The 6,929-nt window shown below is 35.0% G+C and overlaps 1 pseudogene; it reads left to right on the top strand.

Annotated features, from left to right (window-relative positions):
• Positions 1-5,462: 5,462 nt before the first annotated feature.
• Positions 5,463-6,271, top strand: LOC132013407 (rRNA-processing protein FCF1 homolog; annotated as a pseudogene).
• The last annotated feature ends 658 nt before the right edge of the window (positions 6,272-6,929 follow it).

The raw sequence follows: 6,929 nt of genomic DNA, 5'->3' as shown, positions 1-6,929 counted from the left end.
CCTAATTATTCAGCAGGTAACTGTTCATTGAAGTACAAGCATGCACACACGCATATCCACATCCCTTCTGAAAACCACACATCAAATCTCATAGACAACAGAATATGAACTCCTAAGAAGGGAAAACTTTTTTTCTTCCTGTCCCATAATCTATGATGATGATCGTGAGTGGACATGGATAATATCTTGTCAGGGCTTCCCTGAGCATTGTAGAATGTTTAGCAGCACCCCTAGCCTCCACCCAGCACGTGCCAATACCACCACCCTTTTCCCTTGAAGACCACCAAAAATGACTCTGAACATTGCCAAATGTCGCCGGTGGGGCAAAATTGTACCCAACTGAGAACAACTCCACTAGTTTGTATAACAAGATGTTAGGGTAAACCCAACTCTATCAATAATTACATTAAATTTAAATAAATTAAATACTTCATTAAAAGACTTTTAGAATATAAGAAAAGGTGAGACCAACTGTATGCTATCTTTAAGAAATTAAATTTTAATGTAATGAAAAAATAAGTTTAAAAGTAAAAAGGTAGGAAGAAAGATGCCTTATACAGACATAAATAATAAAATAGCTATAGTTTACAGACCTATTTCTCCTATCAGGGTTTTTAAAAAAAAAAAAACAAAAAAAACTTATCAGTTCAGTCTTGTTCAAAATATTCCAAATTTGGAATATTTCATTTCCAACCTTTTCTACAAAAGGACTTAAAGAAGGCAATGGCATTGCAAATCCAAATCCTTCCAAATCTCACCCGGGCAATTTAGTAATTATTGAATCCTTACTCTCTGTAAACTGTATGAGGAATAGTGCTAGCAACCAGGGTTACAGAGGGAGGTAAAATACTCTCACCAGTAGAATGTACAGGAATTCTTTGTACTATTTTTACAACTTTTCTGTAAACCTGCAATTATTTCAAAATACAAAAGTTAAAAAAAAAAAAAAAAAACACACAGCCAGTTCTGTGTTCTGCATTCTGATTGGTTAAAAAAAAAAAAAAAAAAAAGTCCTTTTTAAATTTAATTTAATTTTTTCAGTGTTTCAAGGTTCATGGTTTATGCACCATACCCAGTGCTCCATGCTAAACATACCCTTCTTAATGCCCACCACCAGGCATGGGCGGAACTGGAGGAGATTATGCAGAGTGAGATAAGTCAATCAGAAAAAGATAATTATTATATGGTTTCACTTACTTGTGGATCATAAGGAATAACATGGAGGACATTAGGAGAAGGAAAGAAGAAGTGAATTGGGAGAAAACAGAGGGGGACATGAACCATGAGAGACTGTGGACTCTGAAAAAAATATGTCCTATAAACAACTATAACTAAATTTGGAGAATGATGATAGTATATGAATTTTTTTAAATGCCAAAGGTGACAAAAAAATCCTCACCAGGAGCTCATAATACAGCTAGAGATACAGGTAGAAGACAGGACCATCTGAGCTGAGGCTGAGGTAGCCCCAAGTGCAATGGAAGCGTTTTGAAGTCTATTGCTCATTCAGTAATATTTTTCACTAAAAGCATTTGAAGTTTTTAAATATCATACTTAGAATCTTGTCAGAGTGTGTGAGGGAAGAAGCTATTGCTTTGCTTCATCAATTCCAGCCTTAAAATGCATTCCTAGTGAAAATTAGCAAGTCACTCAGGTTACCAACTACTGGGAGGCTGACAAAGTGGTTGTGCTTCTCTTGAACAGCTAACTTCCTACAAGAATCAGAACTGTGTCCTTCCTTATATATTGCTGCCACCTAGTGATCAAATCTTTCCGTGCTATGCTGAAAATCAATAATTATAAAATAATAATCTAGATCTCCATCCTAAGAAGCTAGAAAAACAAGGATGAATGATACCCAAAATAAGTAGTAGAAATACTAAATAATAAATAGATGTCAGTAAAATTAAAAATAGACAAACCAATAGGGAGATCCCCTAAGGCAAAATCTGGGGCTTTAATCAATAAAAAGACCAATAAAATTGATAAACTATGGTTACACTGATCAAGAAAAAGGAGAGGAGATACAAATTATCAACATCAGGAATCAAATAAATGTCAGGACTACAGATGTTATAAACATACAAAAGGAATTGGGGAATATGACAAACAATTTTATGCCAATAAACCTTAAAACCCAGATGAAATGGACAAATTCCATGAATATAAAAATGACCAAAGTTGATGTTAATACAAGAAGAAAAAGCAAATCTCAAATACTCTTATATCTATTAGAGAAATTGAAATCATTTTATATATAAATGTGTGTGTGTATGTGTGTGTGTACACCTTTCCTCAGACTTTTAGGTGACCCAAATGATACCACTGATGAATTCTACTGAACAGTTAAAGAAGAAATAAGACCAACCCTAAACAAACTCTTTCAGAAAATGGATAAGAAGCAAACACTGCCCAACTCATTTTGTGAGAACAGAATTATTTTTTATCTAAAGCCAGACAAAGTTACCTCAGAAAAAGAAAACTCAGACTAGCATTTGTCATGGACACAAATGGAAAAATAAAATTATCAGCAATCTATCCTAGCAATAGTATAATATAACCTAGTATAAAAAGAATGATACATTATGACCAATCCCCCTTTGTTTAAGGAAGGCAATATTGGTTTAACATTCTAATATCAGTCAGTATAATTCATCACATTAATGAAGATGAAAACACATGTAATTTTTTTAATAGATGCAGAAAAAGAACATTTGACAAAATGTTCATGCCCATGATTAAGGACATTTCTGAAAACCTTATAGTTAACATACTTCCCTAAAATAAGAAATAAGCCAAGAATATCTACTTACATTTATTGGCAGCATAATAGAAGCTTTAAGCAGTGCAATAAGGCAAAAAATAAAAGGCTTGCAAATAAAAAGTAAATTTATCTTTATTTATAGAAGACAATGCCTTAAGTGATCTGTAATAAAAGTAATATGACTAACATTAAGCTCAGCAAAGAGGCAGATATACAAAACGTACACTAATATTCTATCAACAATTCAAAATGAAATTTTAAAGACACAATATATAATAGCAACAAATATCATGAAATAATCAGGGCAAATTTTTTCAAATATGTATGAAATTGGTACATTGGATATTATAAAACTTTGGTAAGAGAAATTAAAGAGAGCTAAATAAATTGAGAAATAAACCATATTTATGTATTGGAAGATGCAAAGTTGTTACAACATCAGTTCTCCTGATACACAGTAAGACTGAGGATTAGCTACTGTTGTTGCTAACAACAGATTTTTATGATTGTCATGTATACTTACATAACATGTGACAAAAATTAAATGGCTCAGACAAATGTTAAAAATTATTCTTACAGCAGGCATAACTCTGAGGTTTACACTTTTTTATGATAAATCAACTCTTCCTAAAGTTCTCAAACTGTGCCAGGGCATAAAAGTTTTCCACAACAAACTCACAGTATATTTTACTTTTTCTAGGCAAGGGCAGTGATACTCTGTATCTTCCTTACCTGAAATATACTAGTTAGAGGTAGTTTACAATTTCAACAGTGGATTATGCTATGTTCCTTTGATGACACATCTCTGGAGATGTTTTTTCAGTGGATGATATTTTTCAAAGGGTGTGAAAATCACTGTAGAGGAGGAAATGAGAATGATGGTGTCTAATTTCATTTCAGGCTTTAAGAAGTTTATCTAGGCCTAACAGTCACACACACATTAATAAGTAATTATGGTTATTTAAAATGAAACAAAAACATCACTTTTTCTTTTAATTTACATGTATCATGTTTTTCAAATTACTATTAAATTGTTAGCACATAATATGCATCATGTTGTTTGTAACTAACTACTCAATAAGCAGAACTTTCAAGTATTTCTTTAGTCATAGGGACACCACGGAAATTATCAGATTACAAAGGATGCAGTAAATCAAGAAATCTGAGAACTTTGGAACTAATCATTTAAGAAAAATACCTATTAGTGATCAGTACAATCCAGTCTGTACTACTTTAGAAGTCTGAACATTTTAGTGATCAACAACACTGGGTATCAGGGAAATACAAATCAAAACCACAATGAGATACCACCTCACACCAGTCAGAATGGCTAAAATTAACAAATCGGGAAATGACAGGTGTTGGCGAGGATGCAAAGGGGAATCCTCCAATACTGTTGGTGGGAATGCAAGCTGGTGCAACCACTCTGGAAAACAGTATGGAGGTTCTTCAAGATATTGAAACTGGAGCTACCCTATGACCCAGCAAAGATACAAATGTAGTAATCTGAAGGGGCACATACACCTGAATGTTTTAGCAGCAATGTCCACAATAGCCAAACTATGGAAAGAACCTAGATACCTAGATGTCCATTTACAGATGAATGGATAAAGAAGATGTGATATATATATATAAATATATATATATATATATATATATATATATATATATATATACAATGGAATACTATGCAGTCATCAAAAGAAATGAAATCTTGCCATTTGCAACGATGTGGACAGAACTAGAGGATATTATGCTGAGCAAAGTAAGTCAATCAGAGAAAGACAATTATCATATGATCCCTCTGATATAAGGAAATTTAGAGGCAGGATAGGGGTTTGAGGGGTAGGAAAAAATGAAATAAGATTGGATCAGGAGGAAGAAAAACTGTAAGAGACTCTTAATCTCACAAAACAAACTGAGGGTTGCTGGGGGGTGGGGGAGTAGGGAGAGGGTGGTTGGGTTATGGATATTGGGTAGGGTATGTGCTATGGTGAGAGCTGTGAAATGTGTAAGACTGATGATTCACAGACCTATACCCTGGGACAAATAATACATTAGATGTCAATAAAAATAATTTTTAAAACTAAATAAATAAATATAAAGCTTTGATGAACAACACAGAAAAAGAAGTCTGCACATTTTCTATGGAGGACCACATTAAATATTTAGGCTTTGCAGTCTGTATTTGGTCTCTATTACATAGTGTTCTTTATTTGTTTGTTTTTTGTTTTTGCAGCCCTTTAGAAAGTAAAAATAATTCTTACCTCACAGGTCATTCAAGAAACAGGCCATGAGCTAGTTAGGGGACCACAGGTGACCCTTAGCTAGTCCCTGTTTTGGAACTTTGAGAAACACAGCTAATTTTATGGCTATAGTTTGGTACCAACTTACTGATCAACATAATAAAAACATTAATATTTACCAAAAGTTGCAAAGCACGTTTGGTATTACCAAGCTAGGGACATTACGTTTTTTACATTATAACATGTCAGATACTGGTTATTGTCCTTCTCCCAGTCGCTTCTGCCTAGGTGGGGGTCACAGGGAGGTTACCATTGCCTTTGACAGCATGAACTTGATCACAGACCTCTGTGTTACTTCCACCTCATTTGTGTTCTCTTGTTTGCTTTGCACATGCTAATTTTAATTACTCTTTAAAACAGCTTCAAAAAAGAAACAAGAGTGAGGTGTGAACATGGGGAAAAAGAAAGCAAGAAAGTTTATGACCATGAAGCAAATGTTTAGTTACTGAGGTTAGAGGCTTAAAGAGAAGGAGAGATTAAAATCTAAAAAGAAAGAAAATATCCCAGTGCACTCAAAGAAAGAGAAGACCCCCAACATCCTTCCTGTTTACTCTTCCAAGATAACACACAGCTGGACCCACCTTAACACATCCTAACAGAAACCAACTTTATCAACTTTTCCATTCAGGCCAGGCTTGACTTAGTACAGTTAATGATGGACTATCTGTTTGCCAAGTGTATCCCTTGAATAACAGACTTCACAATGGTTAAAATTGAGGAATTGGAGCAAAAGTATCCAGTGGCCCTAAGGATTGCCAAAGACCCAAGATTTGAACGATGACCAAGCCACACAAAGGAACCTATGCAGATGACAGCTTAGTACAGAGAGTAACTCAACACAAGTGTTATACTTGGCCACAACTAGCCTGGATCTTAAAAGAAGGATGGGGAAGATCCCTAGAGTTCCCATAATATATATCTCTTTTCTTTCTTTCTTTCTTTTTTTTTTTTTTAAAGATTTTATTTATTTATCTGACAGAGAGAAAGAGTCACAAGTAGGCAATGAGGCAGGCAGAGAAAGAGAGAGGGAAGCAGGCTCCCAGCTGAGCAGAGAGCCCAATGCGGGACTCTGGGATCATGACTCTGCTGAAGGCAGAGGCTTAATCCACTGAGCCACCCAGGTGCCCCCATCATGTAGATTTCTAACCATGGGTACAACACCGAGTGGATGGCAGATGACTATGGAGGCCCTTGGTTCTAATTCTTAAAGATAGAGTTGATTATCTTTTATGTACCTTTACCAACTTTTTCTGTTGCCAGTTCATATAGCAATACTTTATAGCATGAATTATTTCACTTACTCATTTGCTCTGTTATGAGCTGAGTATGATTAAATAGTCACTTTGTCATGTTATTTTGAAATTGATATTTTGTATCATTTTAAATTTAGTTGCATCTTTTTATGAATCAGTTGATTGCTCACATAAAAATTCATCAGAAAAGTGCATAATAGGGCGCCTGGGTGGCTCAGTGGGTTAAGCCGCTGCCTTCGGCTCAGGTCATGATCTCAGAGTCCTGGGATCGAGTCCCACATCGGGCTCTCTGCTCAGCAGAGAGCCTGCTTCCCTCTCTCTCTCTCTGCCTGCCTCTCCATCTACTTGTGATTTCTCTCTGTCAAATAAATAAATAAAATCTTTAAAAAAAAATAAAAAAAAGAAAAGTGCATAATAATTTGCCATTTGAAAACAAAACCTTATGTACAGAAGTATTTTACTGGCCTCCTCTTCACCCAATTCATTTCTACCATAGGGCTAGGGGATGAGCAAATGCATGTCACACAACACTGGACAGATGAAGTCAACAACAGTGTATTAGTGTATTAGTCATGCATGCACAAAGCCTAGGGGAGGAGGGTACTG

This window comes from Mustela nigripes, chromosome 1 (genome assembly GCF_022355385.1).
Source record: "Mustela nigripes isolate SB6536 chromosome 1, MUSNIG.SB6536, whole genome shotgun sequence".
Lineage (NCBI taxonomy): Eukaryota > Metazoa > Chordata > Mammalia > Carnivora > Mustelidae > Mustela > Mustela nigripes.
Note: the sequence above shows the minus strand (reverse complement) of the source record. Positions and strands in the feature narration are given on the sequence as shown.